We start from the raw sequence: 26,772 nt of genomic DNA, 5'->3' as shown, positions 1-26,772 counted from the left end.
CCTTGACCCAACGAGTTTGAGAAGCGCTGCCCTAAAGAGCTTCCGAAATATCGTGACCAAATTGCTGAATTGGCAACTCTGGCTGTGCTTTTGTAAACTAGGTCATCTCTGTTCGCAGCCATGTATTTATTGTAAGCATTGCACATCAGCTAGGGAAATCCTTTGAACTACAGTAAACAAAAAAGCCAAATAAAAAAAAAAAAAAAAAGAAGAAAGAAATCATCCTGACAAATAAACAATTCAAATGGCCCAGCCCTGCTGACAGGTACACGGAGCATTTGGTTCCCACCTCTGTCTTCTTATCTCTTCTGTCACGTCCAGTCAGAACTTTAACAAGAAGCAGCTCCTGACGCTGGAGGGTTAGACAAGCAGATGCACTGTGGCCTGGCCCTTTTTTGTGTTTTGTTTATAACTTTTTAATGATTTTCTGCCACGGCTGTCATCTTGGACAGGCGGCGGCGAGACGAGACAAGACGACAGGACGGGACGCCCTGTTTGCGTGGCGTGAGGCTTTCACTCTCTTCCTCAAACAGATTGCAATTTATTCCTCTGCAGTTTGTCCGTCAAGACAGACTCTGACAACTTAATCCCGCGTTAATCCGCCGTGTTCAGCCTTCCTTGTTGGCGCTCATGCCAAAAAAAAAAAAAAAAAAATGCTCCCTGCCAAATCCCATCGTACCTGTCAGCCCGAACCCTTCCGCCGGGAGCCCGGATGGGGGGCACGAAGGAGAGGTGGTGGGGCAGGCGGAGGCGGGATTTAACCCCTGCCTCCCTCACTATAATCCACTGTAAACAGCCAGAGCCTTAGAAGGGCTAACTGCGCTAATCAAGCCGCAAGCTGGCCCAGTCACTATCATACACAGTGGCCTAAGAACTAGAGATTTGAGTGGCTACTGCACAGAATGCATGCATGCGTGTGTGTGTGTGTGTCAGTGACTGCTGCCTATGCACCGCAGGGAGGAGGACGGTGGCAACAAAAATATGAATGACCCTCTTGACCATGACCCATCCACCCCCCCCCCAAAGTCAAAAGTAGTGATCCCTGGAAAGTCGGAAAAAAAATGCTGCTCCTCAACACCGGTTTCAACAATTGACACGAAATTGGATGGACAAAAAAGTCTCAAGGACCGATGCTCTAAATTGAATAGGAAGTTGGCCATTTTGGTTTCTAAGCAGCCATTTGGAGCAAATTCTACGGCTCGTACTTTGACAAGCTCCTGCTAGGGAATTTGTCCAAATGAGCCCAGAATCCAAGAAGCCCAAGTATGAAAGCTGTCTACGAGAGCTACACTGCTACAAGGGCTTCACGGGGCAATCCCTGCAACACGCTCTTCTGCGAGCCCACTGGAGGGACTTATCAACTCCATGTCACGTCGCCATTTTCCCCGCGGCACGGCCAGCTCATGACTTTTTATTTTGATTTTTGACATTTTTTTTTATCTGCAGCGCTATTGTGACACACATTTGTCCGGAGCTTTCCCACAGCCCCCGAAGTTGGCAAAAGCCACGCACGTGGGGCTCGTGTCCATATTTGTGCATGGCATCTGTGTCATCGGCCACACGTCGGACAAGCTGGAAGAAGAGCCTGATGTCTTAAAACGTGGCGGAAGGTGGCTGCGTAGAATGCCCAGCCTGCGAGACAGAACCGACGGCAATGTGAAGACAAGCGGGGTTGGAACATCGAACCCTTCTGTTAAAGTCCGTCATGGACTTTGACATGGACTTTGCCTGCTTGCCTGTCACTTGACACGATAAAGGGGTCTACCCTCTGGTCCCGACGACAAGTCTTCAAAGTTGAGCCACTGCCAAACAAACGTATTGCAACAGCTGGGAAGCAAACCCCAAAAAAGAAAAGAACTGAGGGACAATAATGTTGGTTAATGCAGTACAGTCCTGCTATTTGCGGGGGATAGGAACCTCGTCCTGCCGAAGACACTGAAAAAACTAACGCTATTCACAGATTCATGTATTCATACTTTTTATCTGTAGAACCTCTCCTTAACATATTTTTGCACTCTTTATGTAATGCCCTTAAATGCCACAAAATGTCACAAAAGCCCTGGGTAATAGGAAAGTAGTAATTGTTGTTCAGGAAGTATTGTTGAGATTGATACGTCTTGATTGAGAGTTTAAGATTTTTGTACGTCGGGGACAAGCTAAATTGAACCTGGGTTGTTGGTAGAAGCCGCATGTGCATGTTTGTACATGTGCACGTTTCCAAATCAAATAATGCCAATAATAAGCCAAAGTTTGATTGATTGTTTCGATCATAGTTTGTTCTGTACTTAAACAATGCTAGCTGGCTACATTTGAGTAATGCTAACATGTAGCCACCTAGCTTTGTAATTTGTTTAAAATCTATATACATTTTAAGGTTCTAAGGGCCCATAATGATGAAAAGGTGAGGCCGTCATACACCAATGAGTCCCAGCCACTGTGCCCGGGCACTGTTCATCTATCGTTGCCAGTGATCTATAGTGTCAAGCAGAACATTGAAATGCCCTTCCACTAGATGGCTAACCTTTATATCCTCAGAATCCACTATATGAGGAATGTCACGTAACCGAGCCCGCAAAACATCTTAGTGGACTTCCTGCGTAAGCTACAATAACTAGCATAACAACGGGTTGATGACGTGATGGGTTGAACCCAACCTGGCAGTTTTCTTTTCTTCATGGCTGGTGTCTTGGGACAAAAGTTAAATGCATGTTCATAATTGATTTATACAAATATCACATGATGTATGTAAATATGAACAAAGCCCAGACATCGGATAGTGCATCTTTGGTTCTTGAAGACAACCTGTGTAAAAAAAGAAAGAAAGTGCAGACATTTAATATTTCTACATGTGCTTTGGTCACCTGGACCGGGAGGAAGTGCTACGACCTGTTTTGCCGAATGGGGAAGTCGATTCCACATAACCCCGATCACAGCTTTGTGTGCGACTAAACAGGCCTAGATTTCACAAGGAACTTTGAAATTATACTGAAACAAGATCACCATTTCAGAATACAGTATATACGTTTTTGAGAAATATTTGTTTGTGGCTGTGCCGTCCATAAACCATTTAGCATTTAGCCTTTTTGTTTTGTTGTTCCAAACCACTTCACTCGCTTCGCAAAAAAATGCTGAGGCACTCCACCACACCCCACAAAAATGGCCGCCACCCTTCATAAAACACTTAATCCCATCAAGCGGATATTTTTTGGGGAGTGAGTCACAAATTCCTTTCACTGATTTAGGACCATTGGTTGAGTTCTCCTTGGTCTTTCTTCCTTTTCCACTGTAGTGTGTCACCGTCAGACGCACTGCGAGAACGTGAAAGGAATTTCAATGAGGCTTGAAGACGAGCAGAGAATATCAAGTGAAAATACGAGCCCCTCACTTTTATTTTTAACCTTCTCCAGCATGCAAGTATGACGAGAGAATACTGTCGGTTTAGAATATTTACATTAATGGGGATTACGTATGTATGTACTGGACATAACCATGGGGTATATAGTGATATTTACAGGTGATTAGGGGGCATGGTATCATTGACATACTCTATGTACACAGGTTAAACATCTTTAATAGTTTAGGCTAAGCAATCCCACCCCAAGAGGTTTGAAGTAGTCATTTTAAATGAATTCCAGGGATTGTGATTTGACAGACTCCTACTGATGATGAGCCCTAACAGAAATAGGAACAGACAGTCGTCCCCCTGATTTTGTGCCGATCAGTAAAACTGGAGTCGGGGCATATTTTTTTCTAAACGGGGTGTTCATTTTGACTTTTAGTGGAGACAGATTATGGTTGAGATGCCGAAAATATATACGTTTTCACCTGGATGCACTCCAAAATTGGTGAGTTTCTGGAAAGTCTAGGCACCCGATTGGTGGGAAGAATAACGATAAACACATGGGTTCCAAGAGGGCCTGAGCATCGGCCATTTTAGTTTCAAGCAGCCATTTAGTGCAATTTCCAAGGCTCGTACTTTAATGAAGCCCTACTCAGGAATTCATCCTAATGAGCCCCAACAAGCATGTATCCTAGACATATGCGCCACCCAATTTTGTGTCGAATGCTGAAACTGGTGTTGGGGCAATTTTTTTTCTAACTCTCCAATGGTCACTACCTTTGCATTTTAGGGAGCGTGGCTGGAGATCCCTAAAATACATACCAGGATACACACAAAGATTGGCGCCTTTTCAAGCATTACAATAATGATCAACACAGTGATTCCAAGAGTGTTCGGGCTCTAAGAGTAATGGATCCCTGTAGAGAAATCAGTGCTCTGTGTTTCCATCAATGCCACTCTAATCTTTATAATATCAACCTAATGCCAATGAGCCAGTGAGCTTTTTTACGCTCTTGTAATGAAGGCCGGCTTCATCTTACCCGGCCGGGATCAAGCGCTCTAGATGCACTTCATTCTCCCGCTAAGTCGCTCTCAGAGGCGGGATCAGAGCACCGGGATTCTCTCCGCGTTTGCTCGTCGGGGCCACCCGATATTCATTAATCATTTAAAAAAAAGCCGGCGAGGCTTCGGGCTGTGTCCGTTCTGTCAGCGAGGCTTTTGTCACAGTTTCCACTCGTGGGCCGGTGAAGCCTCTGACCTTTTGCTTTTATTGGGGTTCTATTGCAGGAATGGCAGCACGGTTTGATTTACATGAGGGTTGGGGAACGCCTGGCAGGATTAATAAGAGGTGGCAGTCCGATGGGTTTACAGTTCTGAGAAGGGAAAGGCACGAAAGGTTGCGCACTTCGAGCGAGTTGCCGTCCCAAGTATTCCGGTGGGCATTAGCGGGTCGTCCGTGGTGGTGGCCCCCCTCTCTCGCCTCATAAATCAAAATCTCCAATGGCCCCCCGAGCGTCGGCCGCATAGCAGATTTACGGAAGGATCTTCGGCGGCCCAGATTAGCCTCGTGCTCTCACTGGACCTTAAATCGGCGTTTGTTCCCAGTTGGTGACCTCAAGCTTTGACGTTGTAAAATAAACACGACGGCGTAAAACTTTCCCCCCTACAAAAAGAACAATGAAAGTGAGCACAAAGCACAATAGCTGGCGGGGTGGGAGGCCTCCACATTTAGCCCCCCGAGTGACTCCACACTAGCAGCTGCTTCAAAACACAAACTCGCCATGTAATCCCGCGGGCATTCCGGGGCGCAAACCAAACAGCACCTGCACCAGCCATCCCAAAAATTGGCCGGAGTTGGGTTCTATTTAGGGTGAGAGCACAGAGGGGCTTGATCCCTTAACAAAATAAATGCTTGACACATAATCCCCCCTTCGCCACTGAAGTTCGTTGTGTTGGAGTCAAGGATGATATACAACGGGGAGCGGTGACGTCCACGGCGAAGACAGGCCATTGTCAGTCGGGATGGCCCCGCTTGCCGGCATGATGGAACCCGTGGCCTATTTAGGGAAAATCCGCGCACAGACTCCCGCTTTAAGGTTGACATTTGGCCCGACCCCGCTGTCATTGGCCCGGCGCGTCGATCCCTCAAGTGTGGTTCTGCTGCGGTTTGGAAACGTCCCCCCAAAAGCCCACCACCCCTTCGTGTGTGTTTTGTAATGCGTCAGTATTACCAGAGGCTCTACAGCCGTGTTAGCGGTAAGCCTCCGTGACACTGGTCCACTTCGTCGCTCATCCAGCGATTACGTTCAAGTTCAGACCACTAGGTTTGCATTTGATCATTAATCACAGCAGGCCGCAGTCTTGATGTGTTCGAGTGGTTCTAATCAACGCACGGCTTGATTTTTGGCTACGTTTCCTTGGTCAAGTGTGTGTATTTCCCATACACATGCCCAGTCAACGTGTGAATGGTTGGGAAAGTGTCAGAAAGAGTCTAGTAAGAAACATATGACAACGAATGACGCATGTTTTTGAGGCCTTGCCCGATATTGTGTTGGGCTAGTCTTGTTTTTGAGTTGAGGCGGTTCCGAAAAACACAAGGCTTGTTGTCTGCATGATTTCCTTGGTCAAGCATATGAATTTCCCAAATCATGTCCAGTCAAGTAAATTTGAGGTGGATCCTCATCTTTCGCATTCAATTTTTGAAATTCAGTTATTTTTTTCCGAGTTGTTAAGGGTGTCCAGTTAAATTCGTCTGCCCTAACCCTTCCTCTCTAACCCTAACCCAAACCTTTCTTCTCCACTCTGACCCCAAACCCATCTTCTCTACACCTAATAATAAACCTTATGTCTTTCTTATTGAACCAGTGTACATCACAGTATTTTAAAGACGTAAAGAAGAGGCAGTGTACTGGTGGTAGAAAAAGGCCAAGATATTTTTGCTAAGTAACTCGCTATTATGGTAAATAGCCATAGACAGTTATATAGTGGTATTTAGTAATCCTCCTGCACTTCAAACAAACTGTCAACGTTCTTATCAAGACAAAATAATGCTGTTTTTTTGTGTACTTTTGTTGAGATTGGACGCGCTAAAGATCAGGGTCATTAATCATTGTTGTATAAGTGTGTTTATGTTTCCCGTTGTTTGTTTAATGTATGTTTTAATGACTTGTCGGGTTACATTTATGTTGCACGTTGTGTAAAACTAAACCGTGACTGGGACCTCTGCGTGATACAGGAACATCTTGGTCTGTTCCATTGACTGCGAACCTCAAGTAAGCATTACCCGGCGTCTCACCAGGATATGTTAGCATGCTCTTCCTGATAATTATGCGATCATTTCTCTTGATTCTCCGTGCCGAAAGAGTCTCTGTTTACTTAAACAACTCCTCAGTGTCACAAAATCCATTGTGGCTGACGACGTTTCTATTGTCTTCTTCTCTATTGGAGAAGAATCGGTGGAAGCGCTCCGAAGTGATATCTGCAATTTAGTGGTGAACGGTATCATTACAACTCAAAACTGACCATGTGTTATGGAGAAAGCCTTTTTATAATGCTAAAATATTAATCAAGGGGCCACTCCGAGTGTCTGCCAGTTGCCCCCCCAACCCTTTACTTGGACGCTACAAATGTTTCATGGTGATGATGATTTTCGTACAATTCTGCTACCTAGCATACACACAACCAACTAAATAAAGCAACAAACGTTTGACGTTCAAAACAATTAATTGCGCCCTCATGCTTCGTTGCTTGGGGGGGGGGGGGGGGGGGGGGTAATGTGAGGCTAGACCATACACAGGGGGACTACTTTGGGAACCACCCACTCCCTCGGACTCTGCACCTCCTCAACACCTGACCTCCAGCCGCACTTTGACCGCCATTGCTCCGCTCTTTAAACAAGAACGGCCGTTACAAGCCATGCGAGTACAGTAAAAAAACATTTTTATGGTGGGACACGTGTGTGCAGCCCCCTGACCCCTCTCCTATAAATCATTTGACCTCGTCTCGGGGTTGACCATGGATCTACAGTATGTTAGCATGACAACGTGTGCTCCTTGCATCGCAAGGCGGGCGGCATTTAATGTGCGCGGGGGTTGACTGGCGACAGTTAAGGGGGGGGAAATGATGTAGATGGATGGTGCTAAGCTCAGGGTGGAGCCATCAGGCAAAGCGTCTCCCCCGCTTCTCCCCAATGAATCACAGCAGCTGGCAAGACGGAAATGCACCGCAACAGTGAATGCATTGAGAATGGGAACCGGTCAGTGTTTGATAATGCATAGAATAACACGAAGAGCAGCTTCGAATGGAAACCACATGCTGCGAGAACCTAATACGCTGTAAGCTACTCTAGACAGACAAACCTGTGACTCAGACTACCACCAAGCATAAAAAAGAAGCACGATCAGTCCAAGAGTGTGCTCAGAATGATCCAGTAAATGGTCAAAAATTTCGTGACGACTCGACCTGGCCATATTTTAACGTAGACAGTGATAATGTGCCATCGGGTGACACCAATGGATCCCTCAGGAGCTGTTGCAACATGTCTCAACTTCACTTCTAAACTTAAAGTACCTCTGTAATTGCTGCATTCTACTAGAGCAACCGTCAACACTGTCATTTGCATGCCAGACCACTAGTTGGCAGCGTAACTCCCACTTCAACAAGGCAAATGTTTTCTTTGGATGATGGGGATGACTCTTAAGACTAAGAACATAACACAATCTGGTTGTGCAAGTGCAGCGTCCAATACTTTGGTTAAATTTATCATTCGTTCACCATCGGAGGCTCGCTTTTCCACTATTAACTGTCGTTCGCTTTATGAGGAAACTGTGAGATCATGCAAACGTGGGTGATAGTTAAGAATATTTATGGCCAATCTGCCTGCCTGCATCTCGTATAAATTGACATGTCATCAACAGTGCATAGTTTTCTTGAATATACTTTACCTTTCACAATACTTCAAAACAGGAGCTCCATTGGGCTGATGGGCGTGGCTAAAATAAATAAAAACGAAATATTCATCCCTGGCGGCAACTTTAATTTAAATTATGGTTCAAATGAAAGAATATAGAAGCACAGTGTCGGTCAATTTTCCACAAAACAATTATGTCAAATGTTTAAATTATGTATACAAGGAAGCATTCCTTCTCCCTGACGCTAATCAAGCATTTCGTCTCATGCATTCTTGACTGTCATTAATCTCCGTGTGGCGGCTATTAGGACGTGTGCGTAACATGCGTGTCGGTGCACATGTTTACATGTTGCGTCTCCCGAGGTCAGCTAGGTGCTTCTTTGTTTAAAGCAAAAAAATAAATACAAAATAAGGCCTTCTGATGCCAGTGTTGGCTGATGGATGTGTCCTGTGACAGACCAGAGAGTAACATGCTCATTAAGGCATCCCCCCCCCCTCAGAGCCCTGCAATCACAAATATTCTGGAAGTGTAAATACATGCGCTAATAGTCCTGCGGCGTAAATAAATGCACTAATATTGGAGAACAGGGGTTCTCAAACCTTTGGGGTACAGGGAGAATTTTTTTACAAGGAGCAGAAAAGGAGTGCAGTTTTGTATTTCGATTAGATTTTCACTCATGGACGCACCACTTCGTTTGCATTGCACAGGTGCAGAGAGCGCAAAAGGTTCTGAATAAGGCTCTGAATTTTGTGGAAACTTGTTTGCCTCCTTGTCAACCTGACCAAAATTTGGATTCCCTACCACAGTGCCACGGCACATCCGTATACTGTAGTTGCCATTCATACAACGGAATAAGTCCTGCGAGTGAATCAGCTTTGTGCTCACTTACACAGGCCCACATTTCACACTGAGCAAGTCAATTTGCGAGTAGATTGAGACCATTTTGTCATCATTTCAGTGTATACAGCATCGTTTTTGGCGACATGTTCTTCTTGACTGTGTGGCGTGAGATTTTTCCAAATTAAAAAAATGTGCCTTGGCTCAATAAATGTTGCGAAATACTGCAATACAAGTCAACCGAGTTTTTGTACAATGCGCCGGGAGCTCCTCGAGTGATGCAGAAGTGAGTCGGCCAATTAGAAGTTGTTACTTGTTGACCCATTTTAAAACCTATTCAAAATATACTTCAAAATTAAAAAATTATGAAACTGATTTTAACGGCCTTATTTTGGTTCTTTTCTTCTTTTAATCATGTATTTCAAAATATATATATTTTTTATTTGTACAGTTTTTATATCCTGGGTCCAGTTGACCAAAAAAGATGTTTGGTCTACCAAAGGACAGGAGGATTAAGGAGTTGTCACAAATGATCAATTTTTTTGTATTTTCGGGGTGGGGGGGGACTCTTTTGTTGGCGCTTGCAACACGGCACACCTCGTAACACTTTGTTCTTGCCTCCTACGCTCAGCAGGACTTCAATTAAAAACTTTCCTCACTAAACCAGGTTAAGCCCTTTTGTTGCACCTTAATCACAGATACTTTCAATAACTTTAATTAAAAAAAAAAGATAAGAAATGAAAGAAAATATATTTGTCGAGGAGAAAGAGAAATAAACACGTTTTCTGTCTTAATTCCGCCGGTGACGACTTTAAGGAAGAGGCCAGATTGAGTATGAGCTGCGGGATTTACTCAAGGGTTTGTCGAGCTCTCGCCGCCACGGCGACGGGGTCATGGTAACCCGACAACAACGTCACAGCGCCAGTCCTTAGACGGGCAAAGGGGGAGCTTCCTCGACCACCTTTCTGAGGGGTCAGCACGTCCGAGCGCTAATCCACGCCGGGCAACAAGTCGCCGACTTAGCGACTAATTTCATCCTTCGCTCACAGGAGGAGGGAGAGAGGAGTGAGAGCAAGGGATTATGGGATGAGCGATGACCCAGAGGAGGGAAAATAGCGGCAACATCACAGCTGAGAGAAAATCCGGCGGCGCTTGTTTGCGAGAAAACAACTTTTGAGTCTGGCCAAGAAAAGTCTCAAGTTTCGGCACAATTGATCAACTAGCAATTACTTGCCTTGGTTAGCTTTGGTTTTCACTCATCCCATTCCATCCCTGCAGGATTTTGCGACGCTGCGATCCATTCACGCCAAACTGATCTCCTGCGAATGATGCACAACTTTGTCCAAGTTTCCTGCAACCTTTCGGCTAATCGGTGCCGTTTTCCTTGATTATCGTCGATCAAATGCATTGTACATCAAACGACAAAATGACATTATTTGAAATTAGGGCTGTCACCATCGAATCTTTTTAGAACCAATTCTCCTATTGATTATTGGGCGAATAATCGAATAATAATCGCACTCTCCCACTATTACATTTAATCTTTTTTTATGACTAAAATGGATTTCGGAGTCAGTTCCCCATTTCAGTGTCTTTTCCCAAAATGACTTTCTTGGGTTTTCTGATTGGCTACCACCTGCCTTACAAGTCAATGCAAATTATCGTAAATTTTGCCTAGATTAGATTGATAATGGGATTAAAATAACAAAAGTATGCATCAGAGTTCTCGAAAATTAGGTGCCGCGAACACAAATCCCATTAAATCCTAATAGGACTCCTGTTTTTATTTAAAACAACGGTCTTTGGCATCCTACACTAATTTAATCTTGCTTGTCAAAATTCACAATGATTTTACAATCCACATTTTAATCCCGAACACTGATTGGCTGGATGCTGCAGAGCTGCACGCACGTTTGGTCACCATGACCTTACACTACTCTGGAACACTTTTTGGGACACTATGGGCCCCTGGCTAACAGCTCATTTCGTCACTCGGGTTTACGATGATTGTTGTATGGAAACTATGTTGAGAATCAGAATGTTGTCTAAGGGAGGGCACGCCGTTCAGATGTGGAGAAGGCAAATAAATCAGGCCTCAGTAACACGCAAGAGTCACTTAATGCATTACACCGTAGCTTTAAATCTGCCAAGCTGGAGGTGCTCTGGCGCAGGGGGCAAAGCAACAAAAGGGAGCATCTGAGTCGTCCTCCTGAGGGTCCAGAGCCGCTTTAAAGACTGATAAGACCAACGCAGCAGCATTCCAGCCCGGCCGCCACCCCCCGCCTGACAATGTCCAGTCTACTAGAGGCGAGGAGTCGTCCCCCAGCACCGCACGTTGGAGTGTCTTGATGAGTGCTCAGATAAGGCAGGATGTCCTCCGACCGTATTCCGCACGAGCTCGCTGATAAGAACATTTTTGGAGCGAGGCACGACAAGTAATGTAGGACACTTTGTTTGGATTAGGCGCTTGTGTCGGCAGAGACAAGTGGATGTGACGTCTGGAATTACACCGTTGAGTCGTTAACGGTTGCAGTTTGGCAGAATGTGAACAGTTGGGGGGGGGAAAGAGCAAAAGTGTGCTTGCTTCAAGCTGCTTCATTTTAATTTAATCTTTATTGAACAAGATAAAAAAAAAAATAACATTAAAATCAAGATCTCTTTTGCAAGGGTGACCTGGGCAAGAGGTCAAGGAAGTGACGGTATAGAGTAAAACAATGCCACTCCCAGTTGTTGAAGTTGACTAAGTTTATATATGTTCGTAGTATGTTTTTTTTAATACAGTACAATATTAGAGAATGCCATTTCTTATTAGTATTCTTATAAAAAGACAGTACAAAAATGAGCTGGTATTTGGGGGGGCTGGAACGGATGAATGGCATTTCCATTCATTTCAACGGAGACATCCTTCCAAGTGATGCACTGAAATGAAAATTGTCAGCCGAAACCGAACACGAGGCTGTCAAGACCGGAAGCGGCCAAAGCGGTCATTATGCCAATTATGAGTCAAATTGATTGCTGACTGTGTACAAACCTCACTAAAAAAAATCCCATCACAATACTTTTTTTTTCATTTAGTTGATATCGATATATATATTAGGATGTGAAAAAAACACAATAACATCATTGACAAGAAAAGCCCGAAAGGTTTGGCAGTGTGGAGTTATTTTGGTTTTGTAAAGTCTCACAAGAAACAAAGTCGTTCGAAACTTTAGCGCCTGTTGCAAATCACTTCATGTGCTGTGTGCATCAACCTAACTTGCTGCGGTTCTTAGTTAGGAGCGCGACCGGACACAGTGACAACTTTGTGGAAGAAGCTGTTGTCGTAAATGTCTTGACTGACGGCGGCTTTAGCGTCCAACAACATTTTCATCTCATTTCACGCACTCGATTGCAATGTGGGAAAATATCCCGCTGGTGGAAATAACCGTGCACGGATGTGAAGCGCAAAACTCGCAGTGACATGCAACACACAGTGTGTGTCTGTTGTGTGTGTGTGTGTGTGTTGTGTCAGTGTGTTTTTTGTTTTTGTACGCATTTTTCTGTGTGTTTGTTTTTAATGCATGTGTATTTTTTGGGCATGTACGTTTTTTTTTCTGATTGTGTGTGTTTGGTTTGTGTGCGTCTGCGTGTATTTGAGCTTTTTTGTGTAGGTTTGGTTTTGTGTATTTATGGATCTTTTTGGTGTTTGTACCCGTGCGTTCCTGTATGAGTATTTTGTGTATATGCGACTATGCATGTGTATATTTTTTGAATGTGTGTTTGTGTGTGTAGTTTCATATGCTTGTGTTTTTTATGTGTGTGTGTGTGTGTGTGTGCACTTAAGTTATTTGGTTTTTGTTTGTTGGCTTTGTGTGTTTTTTGCGTGTGTGTTTGTCTTAATGTGAGCATATTTTTGTGTACATTTTAGTGTGTTTGTGTGTGCGTGTGTAAGCTTTTTCTGTATATTTTGTGTGTCTATGTGTTTGTGTTTTGCGTGTACGCGTGGTTTTTGCATATTTTTACGGGCGTGCGTGTGTTTGTGTGATTTTGTGTCTGTTTGCGTTTCAGACAATCTCCGCAAAGCCAGTGGTGAAAAGAACAGTAACCACCCAAAACCTCCAAATGGCCGCCGCCGCGTTTGCGGGTTAACAGCGGACGGAAAACCCGTCGATGACTTAGTCCCGGTGCGAAAAGGCCAGATTAACGCGCTTTCTCACAGCTTGAGCGGCAGAGCTAAAAGTGATTTAGCAAGGCTTACGCTAGCTCTGCGGCAGAGACGGAAGGTCTCGTGAGGGAGCTAACGACAGCCCTCCATCTCGGGAAGCTGCCGGATCAGAGAAATTAAGTCTTAATTCTGTCACTCGTGCAATTTGTGGCAAAAAAAAAAAAAAAAAACAATGTCAAAAATGTGTTTAGCCAACCAATATGTACGTATACAGTAGAGAAAATAACTACCAGGATTCATTAACATTACAAATATGATGTTTTTTCCATGTGTGAGGTAGGTAGTTAAGTATGTATTTCTAATTCCCATTTAACACGAGTTTGTATGTGATTGCTTACTTTTCAACACAGCCACATCCCCATTTATAAGAGGGTGTGCACACTTGTGAGAACAAATTTACTCAGGTGTTTAGTTTTGCTTCCTCCCTCAAAAATAGATTTTTTTGGTTTCAATTTTGGTATGGGAAAAGTTTTTAAACAATTTATTTTGGTCTCGTTTCTTTTATATCACAAAAACCTGGCATTTGAACAGGGGTGTGTAGACTTTTTATGCCCACTGGAGCCGCCCCTAACCTCCTTTGTTAATTGTTTTATTGACTGTGTTGTTTGTGTCAACAGAGATTAATACATAAGTTAAATACATAGTAAAGTTTTTTTTTTCTTTTTCTTAATTGTATGAATCATTTTGGCAATGGGTGCCTTTTTTCGGGTTGGAGCGCCTGCCCCCAAAAATGTCTGTGCACGTGCCAGATGTAATGCTTTAAAAAACCAAAAATGAAATGTTCCCAATCGCGAAGTAATGCAAGGAAACGCATCGACTCCGTTAAACCTCAACCCGTTCAGCTTGGAGATCCTGCAAAGTTCTTACTCTTGCTAAAAAAAAAAAAAAAAAAAAAGGGATCGCAACTCGTCGCTACACTTTCACACGTTATTTTGTCCGCTGACATTTAATTCCTCTGTATTTTAACAACGTTCAATCGGCCTCGCAGAAAGAAAAACAGACTCAGAGCGAGCTCACGTCGTATTTCAGTCAGCGTCGCTGCTGTTTTGCCAAAGAAAGTAGACCCCAAAAAAAAAAAGTGAAGTTACAAAAACAAAAAAAGTGGGTCAGCAGCAGCTGCTGCAGTAAATACTATTTGACTACTTCATTGCTTTTTGAACGTAACCGTGGTGAAGTAAATTACCCAGCTATATGGAATGCATCATAATAATTATGAGCAAGCGGCTTCATGAACAAACTCTCCCGTCTTTATCGTCCTTATTATTGTTCTGCCTGTCACTGTACGTCGTCCAAACGGACCAATTGACTGAAATTGGATCATTTCCTCCAGCGCGCCTGATGAACCCTCACAGCGCGTCGAAATAATCTAAATATGTCTTTAACCAAGAATTCCAGTGCTGTTTTTTTTTTCCATGAGAAATTCTATTTTCTAAATGTTTGTCTTTTCCAGTCTATTGATCATCAATAGGAATTGCAAAAGCATATTGCACACAAAACAATAACAACAACTCTGATGATGATGAAGATAATAATAATCATCATACATACATTCTAATAAAAAGCATAAATACATATAACATGAATGAATAAGAAACACAATAAAATAATGATACCGATAATTAAATAAATAAACAACATTGCAAATAATGGAAATGAATTGTAATATAATACTGCCAATGTTTTCTATATATTTATGCATGTGTATTCCCCCCACCCCAATACAATCATGGTAAATGTCCATCTGACTGCTTCTGTTGCACTGCATTACTTTATGTTTATTATGTTTATTTATTTTTTTTGAGGGGGGGGGGGTGTAATTCACATTTTTGTGGTCTTATATGGACGCAGTTCAGTCTCTAGTGGTCTGGCAGACACATCGCAGCTGACCTGTGCACTACTTTTTATAAACCCCAATTTTTCCATCTTTGTACTTTTACATCCACCATCAACTACCGAACACATTCCTTCACAAACGCAGCAGTGCTGATAATTATTGCAAGTAATGCAGTTGAACAGAGAGCATCTCGCCGTTTGTCTGTGTGTGTGTGTCACTAATACTCACATCCCAACTCTCAGGCCCTCTAAATCCATTCGAATCCATTCGAATCCATTTTCTTGTCTCTTTGTTTGTGTTTAGGCTCGCCTCCTTTGACGGTAATTGGGCCAATCGGCCTTAATTGTGCACCTCGTGAACTCTAAATTCCTGAATTCACACCACGGGTTGACACACCTGAAGAAAATGTTGGAGGGGGATACAGAAAATGACAATTCTAATAAGTTTTTTTTTTTTTTTTTTAAGGACCCAAAGTAATTCTTCTTAGGGTGGTGGCCACCCTCTGGTGGCTACTTAAGGAAACTGCATTGAGGAACATAAACGAAGCCATCAAGACTGGGTCAGGACTCAGGACCATCCTAAGGAGCCATTTTGGGGGCCCACACAGGCATACACCACAACAACAACCATTATCATCACAGTAATAATGTGTTGTTTGAAAGATGATATTTCTTTCCCTGAGTTGCCTTCCAACCCTGAGGCCACGCTTCTTGTCCACAATGCACCCCCCGTCCCCCTTTTTCTTTTTTTTGTCGGTTTTGTTTATTTTAATGGCTCTCAAAGATCCCCGCAGGGGTTGTTTGCTCAGGAGAAGTCAGAAACGCCAAATATCTCCCCCCCCCCCCCCTTCTTCCTTTTACTCTCGCAGCCTCTTCAGCTGCTTGAGCCCCCTGAAATCCTCCGAGTGAGTGAGTACAACCCCTTTTGTCAAGCGCCCCCTCCGACACCCGCACCCACCGCCATCTCTCCTTTGCTATGCACCAGCTTCACATCTCTGGTTTCAAGTTCCCTTTGTTCGTAATCCGCAAACCACTGCTCCAAAAATCAGCAAAATATCAAAATGGTCGACTTTAATGTCATTGTATCATGTCAAATTATGACGTTAAGCCTCAAAAAGTACGGATGGAGCATTGGTGCATGTATCCATAGTACATGCATCCAAGAAGAATAAAAGAACGAGGCCAGGAGCAGATTTGGAAAATATGAACCTGGGTCAATTTGACCCGCTACCTAATGACAGGTTTAATAATAAAGCATGTTTAATATATATATATATATATATATATATATATATATATTAATCCTAAAAAAAAAAAAACAAGAAAAGAACAAGACCAGCAAAGGATTCAGAAAATATTAACATGGGTCAATTTGGCCCGATACCTAACAACAGGGTTAATATGGCATGGTGAAAAAAATAGCAGCAGGGTTAATATGATATGTAAATTTTAAAATAATGATAAGAAGATTAAAAAACAACAACAACAACACCAGCACAAGCTATAACATTTTCAAACATGGCTTAATTTGACCGACAACATAACAGGTAGGGTAATTCTGTTATGTTGCGGGTCAATTTGACCCATATTAAATGGTTATAATTTGCGGTAGTGCATTATACTTTCTAATTCACAAGGAAATACAAAATGATGTCAAAATTAATATTGGTTGCAAAAGGCATGTATTTATGTTGTGGGTCAAACTGACCCGTGATGATATGTTAGGAATCTTGTGCTGGCCTTGACCTTGATTTCTTTTTTTTTTTTTTTTTTTTTTTTACTTTCCACTACTTCAACTATTTTTGATTTGACATGGTCCGTTCACCCTCTGCAACATTGCGGGTACAACTGAGCCAAGTCAACATTTTTCAAGTCTTTCGCTGGGCTTGCTCTTTTCCCGTTCGAACATATATTTTGAAAGAGCGTTTTGAACTGGCATCGTATCGTAACACGCCAAACCAATCGCGACAATTCTTGCTCACGCGACGCAGAAGCAGAGCAGAGGGAGCTGGCATAACAACGAGACGCTGGCCCCCTTCGGCTAACGTGCTAACGGCGTTAGCGTGTCTGCCGGACGCCATCGATGCTCCTTCTTCAACGATTATCTGTACGTCAGCTCCCGTCGCTACGGCCGGCCTCCGATCCGCCGGTTTTGGCCCGGCGCATTAAACAGGATGAATATTGATCTGCTAAAGAGGATTTATTTATTTCACGCTCCATCCCAAAGATCAACTGCGAGCGGCTTTGCGGCGGATCTGCCGAGGTCTTACGCCGCAAAGCTAGTGCACACACGCCGCTTTGGACTTGACATTTTGGGCCTGGAAGGAGACCAAAGAGTAAATTCAGTGCAATAATCCCAGATAAATGAGATGATCACTAGCAAAGCTTAGAGGTAGTTAAGTGGCCTAGCGCTTAAGTCGGCCAACACCGGTGTTGGAGGGTTTGACGCCCACCTGAGGACCACCTTGTTTTTCACTAAGCCTGGACCTTTATCTAGAGTTTACAGTAGGACTTGTCATTTTAATGCCAGCTTTAATTATTATCATTTCCAATACCACGACGTTTATTGCTTTCAATGATTTTCTCGAGAGTTGACCATTTTAATGTGAACCTCCATTAATACGATCTCCAATCTTTCGACTTGAATTATTATGATTTCCAGTACAACAGCTTTGTTGACTTTGTATGATTTTCTCTATTTTACAAAGGGACTTGTCATTTTAATGTGAACTTCCATGACTATGATTACCAGTCTCTTGACTTTTATGATTATTTTCAATCTAACAACTTGAATTGTTATCCTTACCAATCCAACAACTTTATGTCCGCTTTCTCAATGGACTTACGGACGGACTACTCAAGTGTCAAAATTAATTATTATTATTGTCAGTCTGAGGACTTTCATTTTATTCATGAGTAGTATTATCAAGGGGACAACTTGAATTATTATCATTACCAATCTAAGAGCTTCCCTTTCCACTTTATTAACAGGCTAATCGTAAAATACTCCAATATCAATCTGAATTCAAATTTTGATCAAGGTCTGAACTTCAATCATTATAATCATTTAATCATTAATCTCAGAACTTTAATGACCAATCTATAAGGACTTGATGCTGGAAGAATGGTATTATTATAAATTGCAATCCAAGACTGTTAATTACTATCAATGAAAAAAAAAAACTTTCACCCAAATTCTAAAATAATAATCAATCTTGAGAACTTGAATTGGTATGATTGTGAGACAGATGGGGAGCCATCTTTTTGGACTGAGGGGGACGGGGCCAGGGGGGCGGGGTCATGTGATCACACTGGTCACATGGGTTATGAAGCTCAGCTGCTTTTGGACTATTTGCTTCCAAGCTTTTGAAAATTCTCACAAAGGCCTCCTGGCTCTCTGCCAGGACGAAAGATTCCATGCAGCAATTTCAGCCCATCGTCATCATTATTATGATCATTCAATACAAACACATAATCATTATTCAGATTATATTTACCACGTATCATTATCTTTTTTATTATTATTTGGCAAAAGCACATCTGGAGTATTTGAGGTTGTGTGGGAATGTGCAAGCATGCTGATGTGGGGAAGAAGTGGTGGTGTAGTTACCTCACTTGCCGGTAGATGGCGCGTGACGCCTGCTTTAGAGGGAACTGCATGGCCTAGCAAAACGAGATGACAAGCACAAACGAAACACTATAAATTGCATGCTCAATTATTATTTTCACTCAAATCAATCCACGAGAATCTCCTCAAACGTGTTGAAATTAATTATTAAATACGGTATGAAAAAAAGTGTACATAGGGTCAAATGAAAAAAAATATCCTCTTCACGCTAACATGCGAAAATACATTTTAAAAATTGTGCAAAAAAAATAAATAAATGCAAGCACAGGTGGATTCGCAAATACAAACAATAAAACGACTACAGTTACACAATTAATACCTGAAATACTCATAAGAGTACTATAGGTGGATTCAAAATACAAATGATTCAGACGAAATGAAGAACAACAAAATACACATACGGAAATATACATACAAATAATAAGAGTAAAAACATTTGCAAGATGAATAAAAACTCAAGAGAAAAATATATTTTAAAGATTAACAAAACAAATGAAAATAATACAAATAAATCCAAATCATAAAATGTGTATATTAGTGAAGGATACATGGATTTAAAAATGTATACGATAAACACTAATATAACGTGATTAACAAAAATGGATGTGAATCGTAAAATTAGATACAAATTCTAATTCATGATAATAAACAAAATACGTTTGAAAAATTAACATGGAAATATAATTCACAGAATAATTACAAAATTCTAATCAAATAGACGTAACACACGATGCACACATATTTACGAAATGAATTTTAATACAAATAAAAATATGTAAAGATCATCAAATACATGCATTTGTAACATTAAGAAGGAAATAAATAGGAATAAAAACTGAGATTATCAATGACAATTTTCGAAATTAATAGCGTTGGTAAAAATGACTACTAATAAATAAATAAAATAAAACTACTACTAATAAGAATACATATAACATCAGCAGAAATGACAACAAAGAAGAAGGGAAAAAAACCACACACACACCCAAAAAAAAAACATACATATTTGTTATGGCACGGGAAAAGAAGCCCAGCCGAGTGGATGATTGTCCACTGGGGAGCTGACATCTCGCGGAGCTTCTCATAAAAGGCTCCTGCATGTCTCGAGCCCGTCAAATTAAAGTGGGAATTATTGCGACGAGGGGAGGAGGGGCCGAGGGAGCTCTAATTGAGATGTATTTGATTGCAGCCCTAAAGAAGAACTGGAGAAGAAGAAGACCAAGAACTGACGCCTCTCCTCGTCCTCTGCGTGCGGCTCTGCGGCGGCTGCGCTTGCACGTCCAGCTCCATAAATTTGCAGCAGGACATTATTGTCTTTGCTTACTTCATCTTCTTTTTTTTTTGTGTCTTTTCTTTTTTTTCTTCTTCTTTTAAACACCCGTCGACGCCATCCGTCTTGCGCGCGCGCCAGAAGTGTCGAGGCCTCTGAAGGCGAACGTGCCGTGGCAGCGAGCGAAGCGCACGCATGGACGGACTGGCCAATATTTTGTGCGCAAAGAAAGAATGTCTCGTGCAATGCGGGAGAACCGTCGCTCATCCAAAGGAAGCTTCTTCTGCATGCTGGATTGAGTTGAGCAATTGCTTGCATTTAGATCGTCGGTGTCGAACTGGTGGCCCGGGGGCCAGATCCGGCCCGCCATGTCATTTTATGTGGCCCGCGAGAGAGAGCAGCGACTTTGTGTTTCTTGCTAATATACCAAAATTGCAAATTGGCTTCACTTTTAAAAATATTGCAAGCATTTTTTGTTACCAACCCCCCTTTTAAAATAAAATGGATTCATACTGTAGTTGAACAAACTGTTTTTACTGGCTTCTGATTTCAAAAGTAATCATCCATAATAATATGAGGCAATCATATGGGCGGAACCATAACTGCGATGTGGCCGCGACAAAAATGAGTTTGACACCCCTGATTTAGATGAAGAAGTGGATGAGATCCATGCATTCATTTTTTTGCCCCAACAGTCTATTCTTTTCATTTCGTAGCGTTTCTCTTGACCGCCTTACTTCCTGTACCACATAAGCATGCTATTTATTGTTATTATTATTATTTTTGTCCGTGTCAGTGTAATGCGGCCAATGTAAAGCATTAGTCATGATTAATTAATTGCGACTCCATCTGGTATGTGCGACTTGGCCACCGGGGGGCAGTAGAATATGATCATGAAGACAAACGACGAAGACCACAGAAGGCCCAGCAGGTACCAAACGCGCAGCCGGCCCGCCACTGATCAGAACTCATACACTGAGAACTCTCTTTTTCTTTTTTTTTCTTTTTTTTTTACAATTCATCATTCCATTATTGGCGGTGAACACGAAGGCAGCCGGTCGGGCCCCCGGCGTGCAACGCCGCTCAACAAAAGAGCAGCCACGCCTCAGATAAAGGTCCTTAACCTCGGAGCTCGCCGAGTGGCTCTCGCCGCATTAGCGCTTAATGGAAACACGGCGCACAGATTAGAATGGGGAGTCTATTAGACACAAAGACCAAGCAAGTAGCGGCATATTAAATGAAGCGCGAGGGTCGCGTTTAATGCGGCATTAGTCCCATGCAGTACGGTACTGTATGGCTGCACTGTGCATGGCAATGGAAATGCATTTGAAATGCAAGACAGCAGCACCGAGACGTTGCATTGTGGGTATCTTGTCCTTCTTGACAAATAGTGAGGCCATATTTGGATCAATTAAATGCGAGATTTCTTGGGCTAATTCATCAAAAAGTGGTCTAAGGTGTTTTTATTCCTGATATAAAAAAAAAAAAAAATATATATATATATATATATATATATATATATATATATATATATATATATATTTGTAGGGGTCCTGAACACTGTAGTGCCCAATGGAATGTTAGAAAAAAATTCAGCCCCCGATACCAGTTTCACTGATCGACACGAAATTGGGGGAACATGCCTATTGTAACAAGACGCACGAAAAAGTCTCAAGGACCTTTGCCTGGAATTGAACAGGAAGTCGTCCATTTTGAGTGAATTCAAGATCTCAGACGTTAGTGACTCCTATGAGGAAATTCGCCCAATTCGGAACTCGATGAATGAATGACCATTTCCGCAAAAGACATTTACCCCACGTCACCGTCGTGTACAGTATATTTGAATCCAAAAGCTAGTTTATTTTTAGCCTTGTCACGTGTCTTTTGACATAGTACTGTAAATATCTGACGACCAATAAAGTTATTTAAAAAAAAAAAAAAACACATCCGCGGTGTGCGACAGACAACACCTAATGCCCGATCAGACTACAAGACAAATTTGATCAGACTACAAGACAAAAAAAAGAGCCCCACAAATTTCACCAATCAAAAAAAAAAAAAAAAAAAAAAATTGGGCAGTCATGTCTATCATAACAGAATGTGCGAAAATATCTCAACGACCCATGTCCAAAATTGAACAGGAAGTCAGCCATTTTGAGTGAAAATGTTCCAGAACTCAAATAAGTCCAAATCTGATCATTTTCTCAAAAGATTTTGGAAAGTTATATATAAAAGAACAGTCGGCCATGAGAGCAGTTTCACTCAGCAAGACCAAATTTTGCAGACATGAAAAAGTCTGAGGAACTCCGTGTTTTGGTTAGAAGCAGCCATTTCGTTGCTCGTACTTTGACGAACTCCAACTGGAAAAGTCTCACAAAATGAGCCCAAAATGTGAATTACTCTACTGTGGTTGGTAATATTATTTAGTTTGCCCTATTTAGCGACAGTAGATGCTCAAAGACGATCGTCTGCTACTGTATCATACCCTTGTGTGCTAGTCTCGTGTAGTCCACACAGACACGGCGGCAGAGCGGCGCGTGAACTAAAAGCAAAGACACCACTACGCCAGTTCAACTCAATTTCAAGCCGGCTCCAGTCGAACGGATCAATGGTGAGGTCGATTCGTGACGATGCAATCATACACGCCACAAGCTCAAACGTAAAGAATAAAAAAAAAATGAGACGGAAGTAACGGAGAGACGTGTCAACTGAGGGCACCGTTAAGAGTTTTGCACGTGCTAATGGAATAATGCTGATGGGGTTATTTGATTATTTCAATGTGAATGAAAAGAAGGCGAGGAAATGAGTCACATCTGTGCTTGTTAACGTTTTGTGGATATGCTAAAAAAAAACGACTCAAATATAGGTTTGTGCACGCTTGTTACTGCTGATCCCTTTTTAATGAAATTGGATGAAGAAGAAGTGGGAGAAAAACTAAAAAGACATTTCAGACTATCTTCTTTACGCACAATTCAGTAGAAAGCGCATGATGACATCATGTTGGCGGACACGCAATCATATCTGGACAGTACTGTGCCCCAATAGATGTGCCGTTTAAGCAACGCTACAATAAAATGAAATAGAAGAGGGGGGAAAAGAAGGCATTTATATGAGGTGAGGTGTTTTTTTTATTTTTTTTAAGTGGACGACAGCCGCGATTAATTGACGCCACGATTTTCCGTACACTCTACATACGGTACTGTGCACAAGTCTTAGTGGACCACTAGATCTGTTGTTTCAATCACCTAGGTCATTTGACCTGAGGTGTTTATTTGTGGGTTAATTGAGACCACTGTATACGGTATAAAACAGTACAGTACAGTATATATAGAGTATAGTCGTCTTGAGCTTTGTCGTTTCAAGTGAGATTTTCACATTAGTCATGTTGCAAAAGTCTTCTTCTATTTGAGGCGTTTGTGTAAGCGGATGTTGAGCCCACAATGAAGGCCACTCTTTTTACACTTTTGTAGTATAGACCCCAATTCCAACAAAGTTGTGACGTTGTATAAAATGTATATCAAAACAGAATACAATGATTTGCAAATGTTTTTTAACCAATATTAAATTCAATCCACTACAAAGACAAGATGTTCAAACTGATGGACGTTATTGGTTGTTTTTTTGTTTTTTTTGGCGAATATTCTCGCATATTGAATTTGATGGCTGCAACACGTTCCAAAGAAAGCTGGGACAGGGGCAACAGAAGACTTGGAAAGTTGAAGAATGCTAAAAAAAAAAAAAAAACACCTGTTTGGAACATTCCGCAGGTGACCAGGTTAATTGGAAACAGGTGAGTGTCATGCCTGGGTATAAAAGGAGCATCCCCGAAAGGCTCAGTTGTTCTCAAGCAAAAATGGGTGCGAGGTTCACCACTTTTTGAACAACTCCGTGAGCAAATAGTCCAACGTTTTTCAATGTACAATTGCAAGGAATTTAGGGGTTTCATCATCATCATCCTCATCATCATTATCATCATCACCTTCATCTTTTCCTTTCGGCTTCTCCCGTTATCCTTTTCCATGCACGCCTGTCTTTTGAATTGTCCTCGTGTCTTCCCTCTCTATCCATCAACCTTCTCTTTGGTCTTCCTCTCACCACCGTTCTGCGATCCAACTGCTCAACTATTTATGCTCCAAGTTGAGTTCCTCCGCATCAACTCAGGCTCGTGAGTCCGAACTGAACCTCGTCACATGAACTGATGAAGCCTGCTCGGATGAGAGGTGAAACGTCTTCTAAGACAACCGGAACAGTCCAGTTGCGATCGATTCACTGCCCTGACAATGAAATGACAATTTTCATACGCATAGTGGGAGATGAAGACTTTTTAACAGCATTGTTTATCTACTGCAAATAGTGGCCTCTCCAACTGCATTATTGATAGACAATAACAATTCGGGCCAGAGCGTCTCTAGCTTCAACCACACGCATGCAAGGATTTGGCCAAATAAAGGCAAGTAAATGTGTGGTTTACTTCAATGTAAAAAAGCGAACACGATTTGAGGAAATATGGCAACTAGCAAAGTGGGTTAAGAGCTATAAAGTGAAACAAATAAGTCAAATACAGCAGAGGAATATGTCAGTAAAGGCATCACGCAGTCAGCGAATGCAACGCAGCTGCCCCGGCCGATGATGACGGCTCTCTAATGAGCACGCTGCGAGCTTCGTCGGCATGGGCAGGGTTAACTGCGCTTATACGTGGAAGCCTTGAAAACAATAAGCCTCCCGTGAGCTTTAACAGTATATCCTCGGATTTAAAAGTCGCTCTCTTTAAAGTTGTACGCCAAAAGCCCTTCAAAGCTCACCACACCCCACGAGAGAGGCGAGCTGCTTTCTTTATAGTCTTCACATCGACTCGCCGCCGTGAGTCACCAGCCACTGCAGCCCTGCCGTCCGCCCCCGCCTGCACCAAAAACCGAATTATTGCCCGGGCCGGAGAGAAAAGCAAGGCAATTAAAATGGCTGCTCGGGAGGATCATTCCACACTTGATTAACGAGCGTTCTTCTTTCTTTCTCATGTCCAGTGTTCATTTATTCCTTTTTAATTACAGTGATGAAAAGCGCACAGGTTACACGTTCTCGTTAAGTCCGCCTGCTGATTAGCAGCTACAGCGCTAAATTAGCACACATGATGACATCATTGGCATTTAAACTTTCGTTATATAAGAAATCATATACATACAATACTGTGGTACCTTGACTTACAAGTTGAATTCGTTTTCATGACCAAGTTCCTGGCCCAATTTATTCATTTATCAAATCAATTTTCCCCATGAAATGAATTAAAATGCCATTAATCCGTTCCAATCCCCCCAAAACGGAACCATTTCATTTGATCCTCATTTGTAATAAAAAATAGCACTGTATTATATAAAAACACAATACAATGAAATATAAAAAATGGAAATAAATAAACTGGCTTCATGAAGTCTAATTTAATGTACGTACTGTAGTATTTATGTGTTGGATGTGTGCTTTTAAGGCCGAGTAAGTGACATCGGAAGTTGTTAGTTGTGGCCTCATGTATTTGTGTCTTTGACTATTTGTCATGTCCTGCTATGATATGCAGTTCGGATTTTTTGTTAAATCCGATCTTTTTATCTCGTCGTTCACATTAGAAAAAACAAATGTGACTTGTAATGTAATGCACACAAAATACGACGTCATGTGCCGCAGTGTGTTTATGGAAGTAAATATGGCCTCTTATGTAGGTCTCAGTGCTGACGCATTTATTGCACTTGCTGAAGGATTTCATGCAACCGGAGCTAACATGTTCTTATATTTATATCAGTTCTAAAGCATATTCTTTTTGCCATTGACTGCTCCTGTTACAGTGTGCCATTTTTTTCCTGTCACATTAGCCAATCTGTCAGCAAATCACGTTCTACTGGCCACCCAATCAGGCGCTACTAGCCAGAATCAGTTCCTGGTTGATGATGCAATCGGTAGCAGAGTGTCGCACGATATTCCAAGCAAGACGCGAGAACGCAACCCCGTGAACTCTTCCCGTCCACGACCGGCAGTTCTCAAGTTTGTCTGTTCCTGTTGGCTGGTTGGCCACCCTTCTGACTTTGATCCACATCAGGGAATTCTGCCAGCTCAAGGTTGCCTGTTCCTGTGGCTGTTCAACCAGCTTTCTGTTTCGACCACGAGCCCTGCTCAGTCTGTTTCCCGGTCTCTGGGATTCTACAACATCAACTAAGTGCGAGTTTCCCGTTTTTCCTCTTCTGCTCGCTGCAAATCGTGGATGAAGACAACAGTGAAATCTAAGCATTTCCTTACCTGCTATGTGTGGATTACACACCATTGCATTGTCAGGGCCAAGACCAAGCTCTCTTCAAAGCCTGATCCGCTCGACTGTGAAGTGTGAAGTGACTGCCCTTAACTACACTGAATGCCAGCTTTGATTTGAAATGTTAAAGTGGATCTCAGATTGTGGACTTTACATGTTCTCCCCGTGACTACGGTTTCCTCCCACATCCCAAAAACATGCATGGTAGGTTAATTGACAACTCTAAATTGTAGGTGTGAATGTGAGTGCGAATGGTTGTTGGTTTGTATGTGCCCTGCGATTTGCTGGCAACCTGTTCAGGGTGTACCCCGCCTCCTGCCCGATGATAGCTGGGATAGGTTCCAGCACGCCCGCGACCCTAGTGACCTATCATTGGGCAGGAGGCGGGGTACACCCTGAACAGGTTGCCAGCCAATCGCAGGGAACATACAAACAAACAACCATTCGGACTCACATTCACA

At 42.4% G+C, this 26,772-nt stretch overlaps 1 long non-coding RNA gene across 1 annotated transcript in view; it reads right to left on the bottom strand.

Moving 5' to 3' along the window:
- Nucleotides 1-15,369: 15,369 nt before the first annotated feature.
- The window catches only part of LOC133407441 (uncharacterized), a 46,451-nt gene continuing 35,048 nt past the window's right edge, over nt 15,370-26,772 (bottom strand). The window contains exons 2-3 of the long non-coding RNA XR_009769165.1: nt 18,735-18,787; nt 15,370-15,521 (exon numbers count right to left, since the gene is read on the bottom strand). This is a non-coding gene — a long non-coding RNA (uncharacterized LOC133407441). The remainder of the gene's footprint in view (nt 15,522-18,734; nt 18,788-26,772) is intronic.

This window comes from Phycodurus eques, chromosome 9 (assembly GCF_024500275.1).
Source record: "Phycodurus eques isolate BA_2022a chromosome 9, UOR_Pequ_1.1, whole genome shotgun sequence".
NCBI classification, from domain to species: Eukaryota; Metazoa; Chordata; class Actinopteri; order Syngnathiformes; family Syngnathidae; genus Phycodurus; species Phycodurus eques.
This window is presented reverse-complemented; position numbering and strand designations above follow the sequence as displayed.